Raw genomic sequence first — 26,878 nt, 5'->3', positions numbered from 1 at the left:
TCCTAAACGCCTAGTCCAAGCACAGATTTGGATCTAGAGCCCTTTAGAGGAAACTTGTTTGAGTGTGTTAACAATAGTTGTGTGCAACCAAAAGGAATGAGGGATTTTGGAGACATAAATTTATGGACATCAACAAAAATACTGGCCAACATATGCAAACACATAATGTGATTTATGCGTGATTTGGCTGACTGGGCATGACCTCTTGAAGCCATTTCTATTGAATGAAATGAATCACGAGGTCTTTTATCAGAAGGTGGCCGGTGGTCAGAACAGAAAAACTTATTTAATGGATACACACGCACAGGATCAGGAATTTTAATTTGGGACAGTGCGGGTGGATATCTGCTAATGTCTCTAAGTCTGCTGATGGTATTGTGAATTATCTTTCTGTCCGCTCAGTTGGTTTGTTTAAACGTGTTTAATTTACTGTCAGACTTCCTCTTCTGGCACTAATAATGGAAACTTTACCAGATGAACATGCAATTGCTTGTGTTTTGAAAATGGTCAGGGGTCCAAACACATTTTTCCATTGACATTACCAACTATTCATCAGAATACTGTTGCTATTTTTGATCAAAAGCATAAAAGTCTGATAACTTTTGATGTGAAAAGATCAAAACTAACAATTAATTTATCAGAGTAACACATTTTGTCTGTGTATTCAAATCCTGACATGCTTTATTCCTCTTTCCAAAAACTATTAAAAACCTCAATAGAGCAGATGTAACAGCAGGCATTGTATTAATTAAAAGGTGAAAATAGTCTTTCGCAAATACTGTTTTTACCGCTGCTTATATATATTTTTTTTCAAAAACTACAGTGTCCACCTGAGTCGAAAAAGGAGGTCATGTAACAAGTACAAAGACTGAAAAGTAAATGTGATTTATTTTAAATTGCATAGATAAATTGCTTGCATAACGTAACATATTTAACTTACGTAATGTACATTAAGTACGGCAACTTAAATGACACTTTTTATTTTCATCCAAAGCATAACCTTTTACAACCATAACTAAATAGTTGGGACTGAATTGTGACACTGATACAGTATCCACTAATGGACCATCTGGTGTATTGCACAATTTGGTCTGGTACTGGGTTGTCGTTTGTTTTTTGGTGTTTGTGTTGTTGATAATAACAAAAATATAGAAAAAATCTCAGGTTGTTTTATATCCTTTCATGAGAAGAAACTTATATAATGATTATAATGACCATAATTCTTCAAGTGTAAATTCATTTGGATATAATGTTCGAATCAACATGCAGACTTTTGGAAGAGATACAGAAGATTGCAGTGAAAATACAACTTAAACCTTCTTTAGGAACTTTGCCTGGATTCCAGGGTTTATATAGGAAAAAAAAAATCACTGCTGTTGTTTATCACACTAAACGATCAGTCCAAAAACATGGGAGAGAATCTTCCATGTGTTTAAATTAGAGAGCTGTGTACAAAATATAACATTTATTGATGTCTCCAATGCAACTGTATTATGTTACTTTCTCTTCAACTGTTAAATATATACTGACTGACCGTTTGTCTGTTTTATCTAGCCACAACTCCCACACCACACAACATAAAAAGATCATTATTGATGCTTCCACAAACTCCCCCAGTAGCATTTCTCTGTTTCTCTTCTGTTGTGTCTCTCAGTGAAGTATTTCTCATGCATAAAGAGGAGAATAGCACATGTGGGTAGAGCAGCAGCCCAATACAAGCAGCCAGACTTTAGTCTCAGTGCATCAGGAGTCGGTGCAATCACTTCTCCGACTCTGCCAAATACATTACAGTTCCCTCTTGGCAAACTGTCTCCTGCAGCTGATTAAGTCTTACCCTGTTTGTCCCTCTCAGCTGATGGGTACTCTTCGTAGCGTTTTGAAACACCGACCCCTTCACCCTAACCCTAACTCTAAACCTATCCTAACACAACCTACTTTAAACTGCAGGACAGATTCCACCTCAGAGTCTTAATCTTTGCGCAATTTGGATAACTTTAAAGTTCCGTTGGATTCACAGTTCCCCAGTGGTAATATTATGCCTAATGGTTTTTGTATGAGTTGGAACAAAGCTTTGGAAGGTTGTACTTCACATCTGAGACTGAGATCTGAAAATTAAGATGTATTTGTTTTCAAAAGTCCGTTCAGATGCTAAATGGGGTGTAGTCCTTTTTCTTCAGTAGTGTTGTTGGCAAAACATGTTCTGCTAACATGCTTCCACAGCAAGTTCCGCTACTTGCTGTGGAAGTTCGTTCACATTGGATACATTTCTAGAGACAAACATCAACAATAAATGTCAACTAATTATATTGCCTAAGAATGGTAATAGTGTGGATTTAAATACAAGTTGGTAGTTAAATTCAAGCATTCAGTGATGCCATAGACTGTACATAAATGGAACAATGGATGAGATCTCTGGTTCGGAAAGTGAAGCTAATGCTGAAATGCCTTGACATACAATACCCCTGAGGGCCACTAGGGGCTGGTTCCAAAAAAAACTTTTAGCTCTAATAGACTCACATTCAAAAAGCATGACCTACTCTTATGAAATACAACGTTTTTTGTTTTTTTCTGGCAATAAGTCCATTTGGTGTCATTCACTAAATTCACTCTTTCTGATCAGTGTTGTGGTTGTCCTTCTGAAAATAATTTAATAATTAATTTGATATTAGGCCTCAAAGAGAGGTATGTTTTAGGGCCTGCCTGGTCTGATTTACATGGAGTGTAGTCAGGTTGGTGTTATAGGTGGGCAGGAATAGTGTCTTCAGGTTTTCAGTCAGATTCACCCCTCGCTCCTCATCAGCCCGTCCAAATATGGTCACATCTCACAACACCAACTTTAGTGCTGGCTTCCAGGAAGGCTCCCCAGCTGTTGGCCAATCAGGATAAAGTAGCATTTTCAGGGAGAGAGGCCTTTAAGAGGATGGGTCTTCTCTTTACGAATAATTACAAAGAAAGCATTTACCCAAAATCTGTTATCATCCTTGAGGGAACCAGAGGATCATAATTACCATGCAATAAATCCTCTTTGACTGTGTCAAAAACATATTACTCCCATAGTGTAAACACACAGTCTGACAGATTTGGGACATAATATTGGCAGTAATATATCCACGTATGGAACAACTCTTATTGCCTTGACCCCTGACTTGAACATCGGGGCAAGAACCTCTAGTACTTTCCCTGAGAAAGTGAAAGACAGAAAGAAATCCTCAAAAGTAAATACACGACTTGATGTTTTATTTGATTTATGTGATACTCTCTTTGATCCAGTAGGAGAGCTACGTCAACTTGTGATTGCTGGCTTACACCACGGTCATCTTTACTGCCGTATTTACTCGTAGATTGCCAGTAAAAGTGGTGTATATATGCTGGTCTGCCAAAACAAAAAGGTGAAACATAAAGCTTCAGGAAAGAATGGTAGTTGAAATAAACTGCATATAAATAGCATTTGTAAGTACATGTACAGTGCTGGGTTTGTATTGTGATGTTACAAGAACTTGCAGTCTAAATACTGTAGCCAAATATGAGCAAAATAATTGCTTTAAATTATACAGTACATGCATGAAAAGGGAAATTTAAGATCGAGAGATTTGTCACTCATGTTAGATTAAAGGTGATGCTTGGAAAAAGATACAACAGCAACCCTTTGTTTTCTGTAACGGAGGTCTAGATAAACATGCGTCTGAAAAATTGGAGGGCAAACTGACCTCAAACGTGGCTAACGCAGTTCCGGTATATAATTAGGCTACTTTCTGAGTGAGTTACTTCAGTTACTTTCTCACAACAGGCTTTGGAGTTTTAATTATTGGTATTTTTCGTTTAATAGTTTCATACATTAATATACATTTATGTCTTTAAATTTAAAAAAAAAAAAAAAAGGCAGCAGGCCCTTCACAAAGGGAGCATGACATGAAAGAAGAAAAATAATGTAGCATCAGGCAACGTGTAAGTATAATTTCTTCTCCAGTCTATCAGAGATTTCTAAGGAGGTGATGGATGGGACCACATTGCTTTTGCAATTGATCTCGACAAAGGCTGCTTCCTATTTTCTTGTTTACTTTACTGATAAACATTTGTTCATACTTTTCAGTTGTCCAAGGTTTCATCTGTTTAGCTCCTTTATAAACACATTTTTCTCAGAGGATTTGAGATCAGCTCAATAACTGGCCCTTGGGTCTTTGTAAGTCCACATGTCAGATTGAAGTATTTTTTTCTCAATTTGATCCTTCCCATACACCTCTGCCCCTTGGGGTTTCTCACCACGTTTGGGGGTTAAGCAACTATTAATTCAAATGACTTAATTAGAGCCTCAACCACCATTACCTCAAATCTCAGCCACTCCTGCTTCTCCTCCAATATGATTCCCCCGGTTGGGCACTTTTTTCTCGCCCTTTTTACTCCCAAAAGCTTCTTCTTTCCCCTCCTTCTCCTGCCAGTCCCTTCATCCTACTCCAGCTTACCTTTCTCTTCCTTTTCCTCTCTTTTGAACCCTTTAACCACATAATTAGCCTTAATAAGCCGGGCTAATTGTTTTAAAAACTCCCATGTGTTCTTCTGGCTTCCGAGAGAATTAAAGCAGCCCTTAATGGTAGCTGAAATCCTTTCTATTTGCATTTCAATCACCTTATTAAGTATAACTTTCATACCAGTTGTTTGGCACAGAAGTAAAAAAAAAATAATAATAATAATAAAGTACTCAGATTCAGTATCTAATATTGGATTGTATTCAGTCTGTCTTTGGAATTGCTGAGTGGAGCTTTAATGAGTGACGTTGGTAGAGACCAGACGTCTGTTGCCCCATGACCACACAACAGGCCAGACAAAGTTTGATTTTTACACACAGACCTGTGATGATAAGAAATTACTCACAAATTTAACTGCTGCAGAGCCACCACCATGCCATATCTGTATAATTAACTTGTGAAGTAAAATATGAAGATAAGGACAGTAGAGAGTTTATTATATCCACTTATTTTACAGCAACAAACATTGATACTGTATAACAATGCGAGCGGTGTAGTGAGAAAAAGCTGATGGAACCAGACCAAGAACGGCTTTTAAATATGTCACCCTCAGATCCCCAAGGATCAACCTGAAAAAAATTATTGTCATTTGTGTACTGTATGTAAATGTATGTTTTGTTTGATTGAATGTGTGTTCGAGCACTCAACATGTGAGGGAGCTTTCCAGCTGTGGTTCGATTCTCATGATAATTCCTTGATGCCTGGAGAGGAGTTCACAGCTGGAAGGATAGAGCTAAGAGTATGGTAGTGTGTGTTTGTGTTGTGTGTACTTGTAATACTCATGCTGTGGGAATATTCCAGTTGCATTGTGAAGACCGGCCTCCCTTTTGGAGACACAAGGCACGTTCCCATAATGTAAATCATTAAATATTAGTATGAAGACAATAATTAGCTAACATAATTAATTACAGTGATACACAGCCCGATTTCTCACTCTTAGTACATCTCAGAGTACCCGGTCGAGACAGATGGCCGCCCACCTCTGAGCATGGTTCAGTCGAGGTTTCTTCCTGTTCAAAAAATAGTTTTTCCTTTCCATTGCTGGATGTTTATCTTCCTCATGTGGGAATCGTTGGGTTCCTCTGTATAATGTTGTCAAGTTCAGTTTTAAGGACTTTACGATTTAAGTGTCCTGAAATAGCCTATTGTGTTGTGATTTGGCGGTATATAAATACAATTTAATTGAATGGAATTGTTATATCCTAAGATTAACTTAACTTAAAATCATGTCAGAATTGCATATTTTTATTCTTATAAATTGGTTCTTGGAGGCTCTGTGCATGAATTTTCAAGTGAATAAGGAAACAAGAATGTAAATGCATTACATGTAAAAAAAAAAATTAAGTGGCACTGGGTTGGAAAAAATAGCTTTGTTTAATTATCCCCTCATCTTGCAGAGGGACACATGTCCCCGTTTGTGCTGAGACTGCAGTGTGAACTGGCACATTGTGAACCATTTAAATTGGGTCCACTTGAGCTGTGCACATGCTTGATGGCTGGATGTGTGTGATAATCAAGTTTCAGAGTATATCCAGTCCCCCTGTCTCCACAGTACCCATGTGTGTTCTTAATTTGTCCTTCTCTGTGTCTATTTCTCAACCTTCGGTCATCTCTCTCTCCATTTCTTTGTGAGACACTGGCTTGATCTATCCCACAGTGCACATTACGCACACTCTAATTTAATAAACTGGAGTGAATCTGACCTCTCCCCAGTGGGGCCTGATTGAAGGACCATTGACTCTTGTAAGGGAGGGTCTCCTAATGTGTGCCTGATGACCACTTCAGGTTCTGCATACGGTGAGATGACAACAGTTTGGGGAGTTTATGGGCATTAAAAAAATTCTCCATCACATGCTATGCAAAGTAAATTGCAGAACAGAGGCTAGTAGAGCAGATGCAGGAAGCAATTACAACTCTCAGTAGGAATGTAGGAATTCCTAACCATGAGCAAAAAACTTTTATTCAGTATGTACCAGTACTGGAGGTATTTGACAAATGTTTTCCTCCACAAGTGCACATAATGTTCGGGATTAACTTAACATCCATAATAAAACCATTAACCAATGCAGCATTTTTCTAATGCTGTCAGTGCTAATAATGAGGGTGGGGTGGTCACATGTGTTTGAACACCATAATCCCCATCGGGACAAACAGTGAAATAGTTGTTAAAGCACCAAACAATGTAGAGTGCAGGGACAGCCCTAAAATGAAGAGAGCATGGGACACGCACATCTTGACATCAGACAGCTCCACCACAACTCCAGCTCCTCTGGTCTACGAAAACCCATCAAGTCTCAAAGGTCTCTCATCCTAGATGAAACAAATACTGATCCGGACCGATGGGGAATATACAATATATTCTAATGAAATTCACTTGAGCGTTTCATTCTTTTCTTTACTTTAAAAATAATCATTTGACAGCCACACAGAAATGTTTTTAACCATACTGCACCACAGGATGACTCCTTTGAGCTCCTTTGAGTTGTAGATTGGTGGATGAGATGTGGTTGAAAGCTCCAGAGAAGAATAAAGAGAGATGAACAAAGTTACAAAAGAAAAAATACATAAATAATGTATTTTTTCTTTTGTAACTTTGTTCATCATTTAGTCAGGAAGTATCAACAACGTGTCAAAGGTGATGGAGTTTAGCGCCAGCAGTCTAAAATATAAATTATGCACGTTTTTATTTCACGTTCCACTTTGAATAGTGACAGTGTGTCAATTTATATTTTATTCTGTGTTGAGGAAAATTCATAATAATGTCAGTAAATATTTCACTCCAACATAAAAGCAAATAATCCGATTAAAAACGTAACGAAGTAATTCTTGTCGTGACTTCGCCTCGTCTCGAGGTTATGTGTTTTTGTTCTTTCCTCATTTCTTGTTGACGTCCTATCTTATTTTGTTACTCACCTTATGTCTCGTTTCAGGTGTCTTTACTTCCTGCCCTCGTGTCGTCCCACCTTTGTGATTGTCCTCCTACCCTGATTGTTTACACCTGTGTTCAATTATCTCCCTGCCCTCAGGAGTATAAAGTCTGCGTGCTCTTGTCATCTGTGACTAACTTTGTATACTGACCTGTGTTTGTTTACTTGGACCGAGTTTCTTGCCTTGCCTTCCTGTAATGTCACGTGCTTTTTTTTTTGCCTGCCTTCTTATTTGGACTTCAAACTCTTTTGCTGGTTTTGTCTCTGGATCACCTGCTTTGTTACAGTTCTTGATTTTAAATGATTTTTGGGTGGAATACTCCTTCAAAGTTGTAATTATTAAAACACAAAAGTTTGTATGTCTAATACAACAAGCATAAAAAAATGTAAACAGTAAAACATGCAGAAAATAGAAAAAAGCAGCAGGGAATATTTCAAAATAAAAGACAAGCGACCAGCCGCTGAAGAATTCAGTGTGTGGGCTCACATCATAGACTGTAAAAGAAAAATGGACATAGACTTTGGGTCTGAAAAGTGAAGCCAGCGTGGAAGTGGCATAAAGTGCAACACCATTGAGGGCCACTGGGGGCTGGCTCCAAAGAACCTCTGTTTCTAGGTTCCTATTTAACTTCTTTAATGAAATAAACAGTCACTTCTGGCACCAATAAACCAATATGGCCACACCTTAAATATCAAAGTTGAGGCTTTGAAGGTGGTGATGTCACTGTTGGTTGCCACTTAGCTGGTGCTGAAGGAGTGAGAAGGTCAGGAATTAAATGAAGAGCCAAACCCAGTAGTGCCTCATAAAATATATTACCAACATGTGCATACACTACAGCTGCTGCTGCGTTAAAAATGTTTTAAGCATCTACTTAAGCTACTTGTGTCTTCTGATTACGACAGATCTTGATTTCACTGTAATTATATCTTTCTATTTTTTATGGCATTCCAAACCCATGTTGTATTCATCAGAGAGCTACTTGGCCCAATAAGAGGAAAGTGACCTATTAGCAAGACATTAGAGGTCGCAAACCCACAATATTTTTTTCTCTCCTCAGGTTCACATATAAACACATATCTTTTCACGCCCTCTGCCATATTTTCATGCTTTTCTTTTCAGGTCAGTTGCCTTTTCATTTCTCAGAATTGAATTCATTTTTCGGTCTAGTTTACAGACAGTTTCAATAGTCACTTAAAACAGAAGTCACAAGGATCATCTCAGAGAGGAATGTTTCTACTCTGAACAGAAGCTCACAATTTAGCAGTTACAGATGGAGATGTAGACTTCAAAGCAGGCTGTTTCGAAGGACGTGACTTGACTTAATTGTCCCATTAGCATGAGGCCTCAGGCCTACAATATGTACCCTCAGAAATTTTAAGGCCAAAAGGATTTATCTGGATGGTGGTATTTGTAGAGACTACAACATGTGTAACACATCAGAGAGCTACAAACCTTTTCTCTCAGGGTGCAGCTTTGCTTGTACTGAATTTTTTTTTTTTTTTTTTTTTTTAAACCACTCGTTTCAAGCCTCTACATCAATGCTGCCTGTTTGTATTTCCCAAAATGCTTTCCACCAGGACTGAGATGAAACAGCAAAAAGTGCTTTGATAATAATTTCTCAACTTCTCTCTAGCTTCATTCAATTTCCTCAAAATGAATCCAATTTACTCCTGACAAAACAGCTGTTTCTTTTTTTAAGAAACTGTCACATGATAACATTGCAAGAAAAAGTTTGATATTTTGGGAAACATATTTATTCACCTACTAGCTCAGAGGCAGATGGTAGAATTTGGACAAACTCTAATGGTGTGACAAAGCTACAGTGAGCAGCTGGCTAACTTAGCTCAGCATAATGGCTGGAAAAAAGGGGGAAACAGAAAACAACTGTGAGGCTGATTAACATGATATTTATTGTTGTTCTTGTCAAAAAAACACAAAAAAAAGTGTAAAAAAAAAAAGAAGAAAAAAAGCCACGTCATTGTCATTGAAAATTAGTCCAGCAACTACATAGCCCCAATAAAAAAGTTCAGCAGTTGTTTTTAGACTTTTGTTTTTGCATGAATTCAATAAATTGTGTCAATTTGTGAGCTTCTTATTGCTGTTATGCAGATTTGGTTTCCTTTGTACGGGCCAGGTTCGTGTTTTCTCCCTTTCAATTAGTCTTTGGTGCTAACTTAAGATAGCTATCTGCTGGTAGTAGCGTTATACTTAGCATATAGATGTGAGTGGTGTCGATCTGCTCACTTAATTCTTGGCAAAAAAAAAAGCAAAACCTGACCCTAAATGTCATACTTTTCTTGTAAGTCAATATTTAAGCTGAAGCCTATCATAAATACAACAACTTTTCAAAAACTTGAGGTATGAAGGATTAATTTCAAAATGTCCTTTCAAGCAAAACAGAATGAGATACAACATCATTTATGTGCCTGGTTTGGGAACGGCAACTCAGCCATGGCTGCTCTTGTGTCTTATGGAAGGATTTATTTTGTGTGTGTGCTTTTACTAGGGAAGGACACTGGACTGAGTGTGTCTCCTGATGATGAGTGGCCGTTAAGTTCCATTTGTCCATCAAGAAAAGCTTTGTGAGAATAATGTGCTGATTTAGCCTCTAGTTTTGAAAGGAAGACGCGCTGTAGCATCTGTAAATGTGCCATGGCTGAATCTGTTAAAGTCCTCTCGACATTTCACTCCCTGTCAAACACACACATTTCTTCACCTACAATCTTTAGGAATAAATCAAGCATTCTCTAGTTTATACTAATGTATAAAAGGCTTTAATTGTCATGAGAAATGGAGAGCTTTGCTTTGTCACTGCAATTTTAGTCATCACATACGTTGTACATTATATATTACAAGACGAGACAATGGCTTGGTCTCTAGAAAAAAATATAATGCTTACAAAATGCACATCACAGTATAAAGTAGCCCACATCAAACATGCTCATATTCCAATGCTTACATGCAAATGCTCGCACGCTCAGTGATACATTCCTGATTTTTTTCACAGCGACAGGAATCTTGGTTTCAATTTTCAGAGAAGTCAAGAGGCTTTACATGAGGTCAGATCAAACAATGACTCCCACAGCAAGATTATATCAATGACATTTTAGATCAGTTTCATTTATGGTGAGCGGTTTGATTTCAAACAATGTGTCACAATAACCCTCAGTCCTACATGTCTCTGTGGTGCAGTTCGTGTCATGTTGACTCCCTTTTGGAAAGGATGAAAGGAAATGAGTCAGGGACTTGAGAATGAAGGACCAGAGGTTACTGCCAATTCGGTTAATAGCGTGTCTAGTAAATATTCAGGAAAGAAAATTGCTTTTTTTTAACACACCCTTTTTGCTCACGTCTTTTTTTTAAACAAAAAACAAACAAAAAGTACATACACAGAATAACTATTTGATTTTCTCCCTGAGGGGAGTCAAAAGAGAGAAGAAGAGATAAAACTGGTCTTTGCAGGGAGGTTAAGAGGGGATGGCTGGGGTCAGACTAAAGGGAAATGACCTCAGACTCAATGATTCCATGTTCCCAAGTTCGGACATGGCTCATTTGGCCTGCCACTGCTCACAGGAGACTCAGGGAAACGTATATACTTGTTCCTTAAAAGGTTGTTTGGAAATCATTTAACTGCAAAAATAACAAAAGTTACTTATATTTCATTCCCTGGCTCCTTCAATGAAGTCATATAAGAATGTAATATTCACTATTTAGAAAGAGCAAGACCTCAATTTGTCATTTCCTGTTTGAATAATAAAGAGTTTGAATTTAAAATAGAATTTGTCATTTAAATCTTTGCTTATCCCGCCCCTAAAAGCTGATCCGTAGTGGGATGTATTAATATGTCCTGTAGCATGTTGTATCTTAAGGCAGGCAGTGGGCTGGCTGTTGATTTAGTGTTGCCAGGGGAACCTGGGATTCAGGGATGTGCTCCAGATGTTTCACAAACAACAAGGGGACTTCCTGGTTCCTGAAGGACTCAAAGTGCACAGACAACTTTTGTGTGTGTGTGTGTGTGTGTGTGTGTGTGTGTGTGTGTGTGTGTGTGTGTGTGTGTGTGTGTGTGTGTGTGTGTGTGTGTGTGTGTGTGTGTGTGTGTGTGTGTGTGTGTGTGTTTGTGCTGGCATGCACGCGTTTTGTATTTCTTAAAAGCTTTAAATGCTCGTCAGCTGCAACTCCCCCTGCATATGTGTGACATCAGAATAGACCGTTTTCAAACCCATCTCCTCCCAGTAGGACAGAATGTTTTCTTCTCTCTTCACACAGAAAGAAGAGAAGGAAAGCACACATACAGAGGATGTGCTAAAAATGAAATCAGAAACAGGGAGAAATAATAAGACTCTGAGAGAGAGAAAGGGAAAGAGACCATTGCGTAGTACAGTTAGTGCTTTCATGTCCACACTATAAGGCTACTGAAATGATCAGAACAGGATCCTGCTGAGCGTTAACATCTATCATAAAACACCATGCTCCTCCATCCGAGTCACTGGGTTTAAGGGACTGGCCTGTTAAATAAATATCATCTATCCTACACGGTGTTACTTTTCTGCTTAATCTAATAACAATGAAAAGGACATGAATGACAGCAGTTAAGCAGGAACAGCAGCTGTGAGATAAATTTAAACCTCTGAAATTTGTTTCATGAGGTATGGTATGCACTTTAAAACACCATACAAAGGAGCTCTGAGTTCACATAATTTGATTATATCCAGACTATTGTAGTTCCCAATAAGGCTGCACTTAAACACAATAAACATAGGATTTAAAACAAGATAAGAACTACTTGTAATTTAAGCTGAATGGAAATATTCGTAGCAATGGATGAAATGACTGTTTAAAGTGACAGTGGTTGTTAATAGTGATGAACCTGAGTTTTATGACTGAACTCTGTAATTTTGCTCACCACTGTGGTGCATTTTAGCTCATTGTTTTGGTTTTCTAAAGCAATAAGGTTAAACCAAAGACCGTATTTGTAAAAATGGACGTAGCTTTCATGTCCGAACAAAGATGCCAATGCAAAAGTACCTTGTAATGGAATACCACTGGGGGCCACTGGGGGCAGGCTCTAAAAAGAGACTGGCTTATTAAACTCCCATATAAATTCTCTCACGAAATACAGTCATTAATTTTTTTTCTCACAAGTTGTGCTTTTTATCAGAGTTCTGGCACTCCACCTGAAAATAATTCCATTATTAATTACACATTAGGCCTCAAAAAGGGGTATGTTTGGGATTATGTCTGTTTGATTGATGTTCTTGGGGTACGGTACGGTTTCTGCTGTAGGTGGATGGGCATGGTGTCCTTGGGTTTTTAGTATAGACTGTATATAAAAGTGGACTGAGCTTCCTGGTCTGATAAGTTAAGCCAATGTGCAAGTGCCATAAGGTGTAATACCACCGATGGCCACAAGGAGTTGGCTCCAAAAAGGATCTGGCTCCATAGACTCCCATTCAACTCATGACATACAACGTTCATCCAATTTGTTTTGCCAAATGGAAGACAGACAACATTAGCATCTAGATGTGAATATACCAGAGCATCCCCCAAGCTGCTAATGAATCAATTAATGCATGTTGAAACAAACTGTAATTGCCTGATTTATTTAATTTAGTTAATTTAATCTGTCTGATTTGTTCAAATCAATAAAACAACATGTGACAATGAGTCAGTGGAAACAGTTTGATGCTCGTTAGAAAAAATGTTGGATGCCAGCTTGAGCTCACAATAAACACCAGACTACAGTAGCTTTACCTTTTGAAAAGTGATCTGATCCCTGCTGTGTCTCAGACCATGAAAGCCCCTTCACCCTGAATACATGCTGAATTCTGCTGTTTTTGAGCAGTCGGGCACCAGACAGATGCTGAATGCTGGCACTGATCATAGAGTTTGACAAGCATTTGCTGTTTCTTTCTAGCTGCCATAAATACCCTTAGTAAGCTGTCTGAATTGTGTTTTTAGAGCAAGATTTCAAATTCAGCAGCATTTGAAAAGCACAGCAGGAGGTCATGCAATTTACGACAGACTCAGTCCACGCAATTGGGACACAGTTGAGTATTAGTATGAGGTACAGTAGGTACATTCACAGGAAAATGTCTTCATATACTGTATGTTTCTTTGTGCTTCTATAGATTAGGTTCATACTAAAGTTTAGGACAGAATGTTTTAAGCACATGGAAAGAGAGTTGTTATTAATGTAACAGCAGCTGTTTTAACTTATAAAGACCTGAAAATGTCATGATTCAGTTGATTTACCATCCAAATGATCTTACGGGAATACAATTTTATAATTCTTTCTGTATTCATTTCTCACTTTGACATACAGTAGTTTTCTAAGGTTTCCATGGTGAGCAACCTCCTGAGTTTCTGCTGCATGAGGCTAGCAAAGAAAAAAAAAAAAGGGGACATGCTCAGTAAAGTTCAGGCTCTTTCTGGACTCATTTCAGGATTTGAGAGATAATGTTGCTGCTTCAAAACCACTGGGACAGAGACTGTCAGTAAGATCTGTGTGTCTGTTGTTTCTGATTGCTCCTCAGAGCAGCTGCGTTCACATAGCCTACTACTCTGGAAACTGGCTGGAATATTCAATTTGTGCAAAAAGTCAAGAGGAGGAAGTTAGAAAAATGACCGACCTGAGCTTTGCATTTGAAACAACTTAACTAATCAACAACTTTTTGATTTCAGACCGAATAAATAATTAGCAAAATGTTTCAGTGTTGTAGTGACTAGAAAATATTGTAACTTGGTAGGTTTCCCTTTTAACTTCCTGTGTACCCCAGAAATGGGGTTGTGTTCTATTGTGTAGATTGACAATAGGATTTTATAACAAGGTTTCGAATGTGGGAATTCAAAATATGTTTAATATTTCTTCATTTAAAACAGTGACAGTAGAGACTCGAACGAGAGTGCTGAACATGCAAGTTTTTTGTTCTGACATGTAATAGTAGTAGAAGTTATATTTTTGGTCTCAGACCAACAAAGCAGGTTTCGGGATTGTTTGTAACAATTGGAAATAATGGTAATTAAAAAATATATTTTTAACAATAATCTGCATTTTTGTACTGTTGCTGCTATTGAAAAGTCTCACCATCTAAACATAAAGGTAATGCATAGCTATATGCAGAAAGGTAGTTGAGCTAGATACTAGTCAAAACCCTAACATTGTGCCAGACATTTTCTTTTTAAATTTGATGTGATTGTATCAGTTCATAATGCAATAATATTGTCATTTGACTTGTGAACCAACCAGAATGGAAACTTTTGATGTAACATATCTGGCAACAGCAACTGGATAAAAAGACAAAACTGGAAATGGAACAACCAAAAAAAGGGGGTCGCACCGTATGATAAGAGTGTTGTGTCCCACACAGACTGTTCAAAGGCTTAGAAGAAAAAGGCTGACTAACTTTGTAGAGTCTATATTGTGGTTAGAATCATCTCAAGCTGGTCATGACATTTCTTATTTAACCCAATGTTTTAATTCCCCTTTCCATCTTGAAATGCATTTGTTCCTCTTGCCCAAATTCTTTTCTACTGGCCTGCCTACACATCATGTGACTGTTCACCAAAGCCTGCTGCTGTCTCAGACATACACACAAGGTTTAGGCACCTTTAGGCATCTTTCGGAAAAGATCATGGTTTAGTGTCAACACCTCGCAGCTCGGTCAAATTCTTGCATTTGATCCTGTCTATGCTGACCATGTCTGTCTTTCTACTCCATCACACGAGTTCCTTCTTCAACAACCAAGTCTCAACGTTGCCTTCTCACAAGCCATCATCATGAAACTAGTTTTGCACTGTGGACCAGCGTAACTATTACACATTTGGTGATGTCATTTGAGATCAGACTGGACTGTAAAAACAGATACTGAGATTTTAGTGGGTCCAAGTGGATGAGAGGTTGCCATCTTGGACACGGGATTGTGTTCTTCTCTTAGGACTGTGTGTTCCCTATAAAAACATAAAGGCAGAGACAGATTTCATCACTCCTTTCCTTCGACAGTGTTACTTTAAGTGCCTTATATTTACTTAAACAGACTGCTTACATGTAAAAAGGTTGAATGACTTAAATGTTTATGTTTATGGACATGCAGGGTTATTTCAGAGAGGCTATCAACAGAAAAAGCAAAGAGGCTTTAGAGCCAAACTATCCTCCCTCCCTCCCTCACATGACTTGATCACAGTTGAGTAAGAGAAGCTGTAAAGAACCAAGATCACATTGTCAAACTGCTGCTAATCATATCAAACTGCTCTTTAATCTCTTTACCATCATTTGAAACATCATTTCATCTGATTTGGGCTCTTAACTCCCCTTTGAATTACACCAACTTTTAACATGAAGTGTTGATTCTTTTAATTATTTTCTTTAATATAGTCATTTAAACCCAGTATCTAAAATTAACTTCAGACTGAGAACAAAGACATGCTATCGGGATGATAGGAAGGATAGGGATATAAGTACAACTCAGAAACACATTTTTATCTCACAATCTCAGAAAAAGGCAAACAAGAATATAGTTCTGGAGTAGAAAAGCTTAAAGTGGAGACAAATTAGAGTAACAAAGTATTTTCTTCATTTTTTTTTTTTTTAAATAAATCATTGTTTTCATGTCATTTTATTTCTCAGACTTTGCAGGTGCTTCAACTGCTCAGTTTTTGCTGATACAGTCACAGATGTGCTTATTTAATAAAGATTGAGGTTATAGTTAGTGATGCAGTTATATGTATGATATTGGAAAAAAAAATCCGTTCTCCATGTATATAAACAGGAAGGAAATAATCTAAAGTTTTTCAATTCAAATTGGATCATGGGAAACTAATAGAATATGTGTATTTGAGGGTCAGTTTGATTTTTCTCTTTGTTGTTTTTTAAACACATCCTGTAAAGAGGGTTCCCTTTATTCCCAAGCAAGGCTGCATTAGGTAACTTTCCCAAAAGCTCAGTAACATTTTAAAGCCTTAGTTCTCCATCTGCTGAACAATAGACTGAAGGGGATCAAGGCACTAAATCTGTTTGGGAAAATCACCCCTGCTCTCTCTCATCCTACCTGACTCAAATGGTCTCAGTCTTACCTCCAGGGCTGGGGATTTTTTTTTAAGGACAAAAATACTTTAATTATTACGATGTCACATGTCAGTAGTGCTATTTAGAAGTGGAGCTTGAAACAATTTTTCTCAAAATTGCAATGATCATAGAGTTTATAAAAACCTTTGCAGTTGTTTGAAGTGGTGATCAAAAGAATAGACTTCTGAATATCATGCAGTCTTTTTTTCCATTCTGTACTCAGTCAGAAATATGTCTGTTTGAAAGCATGTGGAAAACTTTTTACAAAGATTGTTTCAAGATTGAAGATTTTCTTTGTTTCTTTCTTTTAATGGTATTTAACACATGAAAAAAGATACATGGTATTACATTGGCATATTTTAGTTTTTTTTACAGTGTACAAGTTCTAAGTGTATTTGTCCGGGGGCAAGGCGGGCCCCTGAGGCAGTGACACACTAAAGCTTTCGGACTGCTGGCCGGCTTTGGTGTTATTCTAGACTAAACACTCAGTAAACCACAGCGGATACAAACATTTTCACAGCCGGCACAACACTGTAGTGTGTGTGTGTGTGTGTGTGTGTGTGTGTGTGTGTGTGTGTGTGTGTGTGTGTGTGTGTGTGTGTGTGTGTGTGTGTGTGTGTGTCTGAGAGAGACGGTCAGAGGAACGGAAAAGGAAACGGAGCAAGTTTGTGTGTTGTGGGTCCGATGGATAAAAGCTTACACTTCTATCAACTCCAGTGATTATTTACTTCCACCATGGAGGTTATGTTTTGTTTGTTTGTTTGTTTTCCAGCAGGGTTACGGAAAAACTCCCCAACAGATTTTCATGAAACTTTTTGGAAAGGTGTAGCATGACTCAAGGAAGAGCCAGTTATATTTTTGAACAGATTAAAATCACGTAGTGGATACACTCATTATTCTTCACTTTCATTGAAATTGCAAAAATTGACATTTGGCTTACTAAAGCAGAATATCTAAAACCTGCAGTAGATGATAGGGAAGTTCAATAGTGACAAAATATAGGTAACTCTAGAATACAATAACTCCATATCATAATCCACATTCACAGGTACCAGTAATCATTTTGGGATACATTTACTTGCTGTCAATCTTTGCTGAATAATTGATTTACCAACCGAAAAGCACACTGCAGCCTTGGAGTTACGTTGTAGTTCATCCTACTCTTCAGTGGATACTTAAATATGCACCACCCATCAATCTACCCATCTATCCACCCATTACCTCTGTCTCCTCCCGCCAATAATATAGACCAGAGATTCTGGGATTGAATTTGTCTTTTTTGGAGAAACTGATGCAAAGGTCAGAGTTTCAAACAGTCATACAGATTCCCACGATGCAATATCATAATTGATTTCACATGTTTTTAAATCATGAACTAATAAGTAATGCTGAATGACATTCACTGCAAAAAGAGGAGTGGTGCTGACTTTTTGAGTGATAGGTCCCATGCAATGGGGCAGCAGAACTATCAAAGCCAGAAAATGTTCCTGTAAAGTACTGCATCTACACTTACTACTGTGTATACTACGCAATACTGCTGCACAGCTAATAAAGACGATTATTTTAGACAATCATGACAAGGATGGCCAAATTCTAGTCTTTAAACAAACCTCCCAGATAGAAATCAAATTTGCCGGGGCATTGGCATGTAGGCTGATGTGACATCACATCCGCCATAGCGTAACGCTTTTGAATTCAGACTCCTCAGTCATTGATTTTAGCAAGGTTAGACAAACCCTTAATGCTGAAGAGGAGTGGTAACTTTTCTAGCAAGAGATGTAAATGTAGTCTTTGATTTGGAAACACCTTATGATGTTAGCCTTTCTGGAGCTGTTGCATTGTTAAATTGAATTGTTTTTATCTGTAGGGGGAAGTGGTACTTGGAAGATTTTGTTCGGTACATAGAGGTAGAAGGTCTGAAAAGTTTGGAAACCTCAGAGTTAGATCATTTGTTGGTAAGCTAAGCTGATTAACAGACATGAGAGTGGAATGAATTTTCTCATCTATCAAATGCATCTCTTAAAATGTCAAAGCATTCCTTTACATTGCATTATTCCATTTCAAACTGAGTGCTTGTTTATAAGTGTGTTTATGTCCATGTGGGCAAAAGTGAAGAATTAAGTTTTGGCTTTATTGTAATGTACAGCAGGCTCATGCAGTTTAATTTGCAAAGTCATAAAAGCAGTTTTCTTTTATACACACTCAGTCCCATATACATTGTTTATAAACACACACTCAGCCAGCAAAATGCATTTGAGCACACACACACACACACACACACACACACACACACACACACACACACACACACACACACACACACACACACACACACACACACACACACACACACACACACACTGGAAACAGAAATACATACACTGAGTCATAGTTTCCCAGCTGCTTGACTTTCATTTGCAGCTATTACCGACAGAAAGCTCTCCAAACATCAGCTGTTGAGGGTCTGCAGTCCCCTTCAACACACTCAGCCACTCTGAAGACCAATTTACTGGGAATCACATGTGTGTGAGAATGTGTGAAACTGTGAGTCCCCATGTGTGTGTGTTTAAGTGAGAAAGGCGGATGAGTGTGTGTGTGTGTGTGTGTGTGTGTGTGTGTGTGTGTGTGTGTGTGTGTGTGTGTGTGTGTGTGTGTGTGTGTGTGTGTGTGTGTGTGTGTGTTTGGGGGGTCTATGGTTATCTAAACAGCTTCTCCATAATCAGCCCTAACACACACACACACACACACACACACACACACACACACACACACACACACACACACACACGTGCACACACACCTACTGCTCAGCTCTATGACATGAACCGGCAAACGAAAAGAAAAACATTGAAAGCTGGAGGTGGAGACACCACATCTAAAGATAACAGTCCAGTTTAAAAACCCAGACCAACATTTACCATGGTGGGGCATTAAAGTAATGAACTCCATGTTCATCCATTTAGGTACTCACTGATTATCAAACTCTGATCTGGACTGGTATAGATATCCAGACTTGGTAGTGGCAGGGTCATCCTCTTGTCACATATGTCCTACATAATTGTCCATAAACCATCTAAGAACAACAAGTCTGTCCCACTGCCCCGAGGCAGGTTCACATCTGGCAAAGCAACGTTGTTCCATGTCATCTCTTCATGATTACTAACACTGTAATAAAGATGTTAAGTTCCCTAAAAGTAGTAATAATGACATGTTCTGATGTTTCCTCCAGGAGTTTGCGTCATGGGCACCAACACATCAAGGACCACTACAGGACATCATTAAAGCTACTGACCAAATTCATGTCAGCCTCAGCTATATTGTAGCATTAATGAGGCCGTGTTCACATTGACGGAGGCCATGAGAAAAAAAAACAACAGCTTCCTCATTCATTTCAATGACACCACTGACCGCTGACTTGACGCTGTGGGTTCGCCACCACAGTTGGCCAAAAACAAAAAAACAAAGTTTGCTTAACTTTCCCCACGATGCAATGCAAAGACATTTGGCTCATTAAATCCCTGGTACATCATTTTGAACAGTGTACTGTATTTCTGATTACTTTGGATGGAGGATATGATATTTTTTACTTTTCAGTTGTAAAAGCCTTCCTCATATTATTATAAAGTGTTTTGGTACCTGATAAATGTTCAGACTCATGGATCTAATACTCACTGATGTGACATGTTGCCACAGATGTTATCTACTGTCACTTTCAATGTAATTCTTTCTGAATATCCATGTAACTATTCTGTGGGATATAATTTCTGCTAAAAACTAGATTTTGTCCTGGAAAGACCTAAAACTGACCCGGTCACGAGTCTGTCGCAGGCTTAGTCTAAGTCACTGGAGGTATAATGTTGAAATAAACCTGCTATTGGCCGACTATTTAGGTCAATACTCCCGAGCTAGCAACCTCCACTGACAATGGCAGGTTTTGACTCAGAGTTGGATTATTCAATAAGGCAGCGCTGATTTGTTATTTTCAGTCTTTAGTGGAGTTTAGCCATTTTAACACCAGAACTCGGATCCCCACATTCAACACTGTTTTGCGAGGACACAGTCATAACATCCTGGGCTTAGTGCCACCCAAGATGATTGTGATCAGTTTAAAGAAATACAAACAAGCCAGAGCATTTGTTTCCTCTACACCAAAATGATATGGGAGCAGCCAGACCATTTGCCAGTGCTGGCACAGTGTGGTGAAGATAAGTCTGGATATGTGAGACTACCTCAGGCCTGACAGCCACACAACCATTCACACTCATCTATAGATGCCACCAACTAACTAGTGCAGAAACAAATGGTCTTGTTTCTAAATTAAGATATTTTTGCTATGTTTTATATTTAAAAATTACATGTAAGAGAGATTATAAGAGAAAGCAGCTTTGTGTAGACACTGTAAAAAGGGTCATCTGAGAAGCTGATAAGCACATAGTGAGGGACATGAAACCACTCTCGGCCTAATTTCTCTCGTCTCTTTGGGTGGGCCTGGGGAAGCACTGAAATTTGAATCATGGCTGTTTGACTGGTGCTATACACAACCACTCTGAAAAGCATCGGCCTCGAGGATGTTTAGATGACCAGCGGCCATCATAACGTATTGTTATCCCCTCTGTATTTTATGGTTTTCTTAACAGCAACTTCTCCTCTAAAAGCAATTAACTCCTCTTTTCTCCTGCCCTTCATTTTATTAGCAGAAATCACACTAATTAAGTGTGTCCAGTGGCTACACCCTCCACTTTTCCAGATGTAGGCTAATATGTTATTCATGCAATGAACAGCATTGAGTAAAATTTCAACACAACAGTAGGAGTGAAATGAAACACCTCCTGGTCGTAGTTCATTGCAATTGTGCTGATGCGGAAATGTCTTGTGTTGCTTCACTGTTTAATGTTGTTAGAAAAGTGAGGATTGAGTTCAAATATCTAACTGAACATTGCTAGCTATGATGTTAGAAACCGGTCTGGTACTAGAGCTACAACAATTTGTCAATTGATTGATTAGTCGATGACAGAAAATTAATCGCCATCTATTTTTAAAAGGTAAAATGCTAAACTTCTCTGATTAAAGCCTCTAAAACGTGAATGTTTTTTCATACTTTTAGTCCTTCCTGATGATAAACTGAAGATTTGTATTTCTTTAATCTCAGGTTCCCTCAGGTTGAGAATCCCTCCTTTAATGTGATACAATATGATTTCATACAAATTTTGAGGTTTTATCTTGTTTTTTGTATCTGTTGTTTCAGGGAAAGTATTTAAATGCACCCTCATGTCTGCATTGCATGCACTTAGTATATTGTGTATGGTTCAAATGAAGCAGACTGTTTCTGGTGAATGAGAAAAACATGCATTGAAGACCAAACACCTCACATTAGAGAAAATAATGACAGATTAAGTTAAAATGAAATAATGAAAATAAGAAATATTTGGAGCCCCAAAGGGGACACATGAAGTACAACCCACATTTTTTGAATGGTTGATTTGATCCTCAGTGATCTATCCTCCCAGTTTTTTTTTCGGTAACTTTGCGAGTATCCAGACACGTGACATCTGAGAAAGCTCGAAAGTCAGATTAAGTCTGCTGTGCTCCACCCGATGCCGTTTCAACGGCACTTCGAAACAGAAATCTTTTAGAAGCAGCGGTGCCTTTTTCTCTTACTTTCCCTCTCACTCACGTACAGTAAACAAACACAGACACATAGATACAGGGTTCAAACATACTCCCTAGGCGATACCTCTAGCTCGGCCTAATGGTGTGTGAGGTCATCCTTCTCGGAAGGGATGGAGAGGTTGGAAAGGGAGGGATGGGGGCGTCTGAGGGGTGAGAGGGACCCTCAGTGTCCCGCAGCTGTGCAGCTTGCATGGGTTGTTGTGCTTGTTGCTGGAAAACCTTAAAGAGCCCAGACTGTTTCAACTCAGACACTCCCAGTGAACACAAAGACAGACCTTGATATTTGATCGCCCTGCTAATGTATTAGTATGCAATTTCTTCTATGGTTTCATTATGATTCTGTGCTCCAAAAGGATCTGTACTAGGGCCAGCTACTGCACTGTTTGATTTGTCATCCTCCATTCCACTCAGTATCACTCTAAGCGCTCACACTTTTTCAAACTACTATCCTAACATAGAAAGGCAGCTTCATTTAGATCCAGCAGAAACCTGATCAGCCCTATTTTGGCCCTTATCTGTGGAGGAAAATGTCAGAACTTGAGTGACAGGGATTAAGAAGCTAGTCTGAAGGAATGCTACGGCGCATGCCATCCATTTGGGATGCAAGTTGTTACTGTATTTACTACAGAAGGGAGAAGGACACAGGAGGGACAAGTGGAGAGGAAAAGACCACAGCTGAGTTCAAAATAAGTACAGTAGTAACTTGTATAAGGTACACCACTCAGGAAAGAATCAGTTTTATGCCCTGGAACCCTTCAGACCAACTACATATTATGGGACTTTGGGTTGTGAATATTTAAAAACATTGTCTTTCAAACTGGATCAGGGCCACATTTTTCCACATGTCCTAAAAAGCCTCATCCTAAACCCAAACATTACAGCAGCCTATACTGAGACTCACTTCTTTAAACATGGCTGTGTTTACATAGTGAGGTGATGCATTCTGGGACTGCTGTGACCTCATGGTCTCTGACAGCTGCTGGTATATAATAAAGGAAAAAAAAACACTGGGGCACACACATTGTAGAGACAGCTTTTAGGGGGGAATCTGAGAGGTCTATTGGAAGAGACATAGTGGACGAAAGATTAACACCAAATTGACTGAGTAGAAAGTAGTAATATGATAAACATTTCATGACTGCAAGTGAACAGCTTGACACAGATATGAAGTAAACAGAGCTGACAAAAACAAATACTTTGTACTGGTGTTTTTAATAGCTTGATTCAAATTGAATTTACGCTGGTACATACTGAATGCAGCAAGTAGCCACATGGTCACATTTAAGGCTCCTACCACCCACTCTTCTTTTAGGAAACCAAACTTACGGTCAGACATAAATGTATGAAGTCATTACAAGTCTTCATTCATGTGAGCAGATGGACACTTTTGCAAGAAAAAAAAATGAGGAATGTAAGAAGTAACAAGAAAGTAATGAACTGTGAAGTTGGCAACAGAGCTCTCTCTGTAACACGTTCTTATTCCGAGTCAGTCAAATACTGACGTTTTATCAAAACTGTTTGCATCACATACTGTATAGGCGCAGAAGGTGGCCCTCAGCATTTCATATGGATGTACATGACACACGGGACAAGGATTTACATATAGCCACCAAAAACAACTTGGTTATGGTTTGGTCAAAAATCATGGCATGGATTAAATGTGTCACAGTCGCCGTTTGACAGGGGTTAGGCACAAAAACGACTAGGTTAGGGTTTGGAAAACATCGCAGTTTGGGCCACTTTGACTTTTGCTTTACCATGGACTCTCCTGGGGGGAAAAGTCCTGGGTTTTTTCCATCCATCCACCCCCGACCTCCTCCCTCCTTGGAATTCACCCATTTTGTCCTTAATCACACAACCTTTTTCGACCCTCTTTGTCACAGTGCATAACACACAAGGTGCCTTGTCAGTTTCTCTTTGACATAGACAGCTGTGACAAAACAGCAGTATTTGATGCCCCGGGAATGATAATGGGCTGCTGAATCATCAGTAAAAAGCTCCACTGCTGCTGATTTGAATCATCGATCAGGATTCAGTTCACTTAAAAAACGCAACGATGAAAGCTCATTTGTTCATGTCCAACATGGACACAACACTCCTGACTTGATGTGGCCTTTGCTGTCAGCTTTCTGAAGCATTTCAATAGCTGATTTCCCAAGTTTGACACAAAAATTGATATGCGCTCTCTACTCATGTAAATGGAGAAATAGATGATGGCCCCGAAACAGTGGCCACAAAGCCATGCGTAACTCAGGTGCTGATGTTGATCAAACGATGAAAGTTGGTGTGCTTACTCACAAAAGTATAGCTTCCCCCTGCTCAACTCTGTTCAAACAGGAACTTCATATTTAGTAGATAGGACAACTGTAAGGGGTAAATACAAAATTTGAAAAAAAAGTTATCTAGATCTAGTATGTAAAGGTAAATGTTGGCTGCCTTTGTAAATTCAGACAAAGACCTTCTTTCTTGGTATCACAGTGATGTAATGTGTTTGTGTGGGTCTTCTCTTTTCTTCCTGTAGTTTTTATTCCCTGAAAAACTATTACAGGATTTTCACTTTCTGACAAAGAGTCCTGTCTTTCAGCAAACTGTTCTTTTTTTTTTCTTCTTTTTTAGATGTGTCTGGGTTGGTTGCCATAGCACCACGTACACACAGTGCAGCTGTGGTTGCAGATTGCCAATGTGTAATAAAATGTGCAGATTGCTCCCTCTGGTGGGGTAAAGTCTGCTACTCTGAAGCTGGATACCTTATCGTTGCATAATATTCATCTCAACTATCTTCAACAGTTGTCTGGGGCACAAACACATACAGTCAAAAGTAGAGAAGAGGAGTGTGGGGAAGACATTTGGGGCTCAAACAGTATTTCTGTTGTGATAGACAACACGGTCACTGTGATATTCCCACAAGCTCCTTCCAAACGACTTATACGACTAACGAAGTCTTTTACCCACGTGGAGGTTGGAGCTCCATTTGCGGGACTACAATAACATTTCCCCCACATTTGTTTCATTTCTGCCATGCCATAACGTTGATAACCATGTCTGATTGGCGGCTACAGTTAACTGACAACTTGAAGCACTGATTGCTAACAGAGAACATTATACACCGATGGGTTTAATCTTGTTTTTAAAGTCCCGCCAGAGCAAAACATGTGCTTTTAGCTATTCCTTGTGATTAGCTCCTGAGTTTAAAGTTACTGGCGGTAACCAAAAACCTTAATAAACATGATTAAGGAGTAATTGTATCCAAAGGATTAAGGAACACAATGTTTTTTTTTTAATTTTTTTTTTTATAGAGGACATTTTGTCATGTGACAGAAAGAGATTCAAACAATTCCTTTCGGGTTCTGCTGTCGTGTTGGATCACCATCACGCTGTCCGGGCTTACTGTGCCTGGCACTGAGCAACGCAAACATGTTGTTCAAAAGCAAGCACGTCTCCACCCATGGAAGTTAGTTTATACAGGCTGTATCCCATGTATTCAACGTATTAGGGATTTATTACAAACATTTTTGGAAATTTATTGCAGAAAGGGAGTGTAACCTGGTTTTAATCATGAGCGCATTTTTACTGTAAATTGATGCCAGAAAGTTAGGTACATGGTCTTCTCTGAGCTAATGAAAACATACAGTATCAGAGCTAGATTTAAATATACTGTACTTATATAAAATGAAGACTGGAAATCAATACCAGTAACATATATGTAGTGACAGTTCTGAAGATCTATTTTTTTATTCACTTTTTGTCTTTTAAAGTAAAACTTTAAACATAAGTGCAAAGAGAAAGGCCCTGAGGCAATGTCCACTAAAGCTAGCCTCTCCTCTTTTAATAGACAACTAATGGAGAAAAATGAATGATGAATCATAATGAAAAATGGGGGGTAGTGAGGAGGGCATTTGTGTTTCAAACCATCCATGTCACATAATTTTGACTGTGATTAATTAAAGAAAATGATTGCAAAAGTAAATTGTGTATTCATTCCAGTGGGTATCATTTATCACCTCCTGACCTGTCAGACTACTTAATCAATTAATGCCCATGCATTAATCCATCTTCTGTCTTTCCGTAAAGCTAACAGTGGGTGTCAAATGGAAGTGGTGATTCATCACAGGCTTACCATTTCAGTAAAAAAAAAAAAAAAAAAAAGAACATATATTGTCTCTGTGTAGACCGCATGATGAACCTGCCATATTCAGCAGTTTGAATTTGATCTCTGTTGTTTTTGTCTATTCATCCACAGAGGGAAGTAGCGAGGTAGCAGCATTTACTCAAGCACAGTACATACCTACAATTTTGATGTGCTTGTACTTTACTTTACTGGAGTATTTATTTCCATTTAATGCTGCTTTAGGGAAAGATTGTACTTTCTATTGCATTACATGTATTTGACAGCTTGAGTTTTAAGATGAAGACCTGACACAACAAAAGCTTTTAAAACACAACACATTGTTAAAGATTAAACCAGTGGTTTCCAACCTATTCTGTCTTCTGACATCTTACAAAAACAAAGAGTTCGTCGGGTCACATTTCAGATGTCCATGAGTTTTTATGGTTTTATTCCAATACATGTTTAAATGATCCGATATGTCTATAGATTAGAGAAAAAGTCAAAAAACTGAAAACAGATTTGTGTGTCTGAATGTTGTTTTTTCTTCTCCCAGAAAAATCCTCTGAAGACCCCTCGGATTTATTTCCC

This window comes from Brachyistius frenatus, unplaced genomic scaffold (genome assembly GCF_029030835.1).
Source record: "Brachyistius frenatus isolate BFR_SWC_R1_liver_20210118 unplaced genomic scaffold, ASM2903083v1 Contig_14, whole genome shotgun sequence".
Taxonomy (NCBI): domain Eukaryota; kingdom Metazoa; phylum Chordata; class Actinopteri; family Embiotocidae; genus Brachyistius; species Brachyistius frenatus.
The sequence above is the reverse complement of the archived record's forward strand: the minus strand, read 5'-3'. Positions refer to the sequence as shown.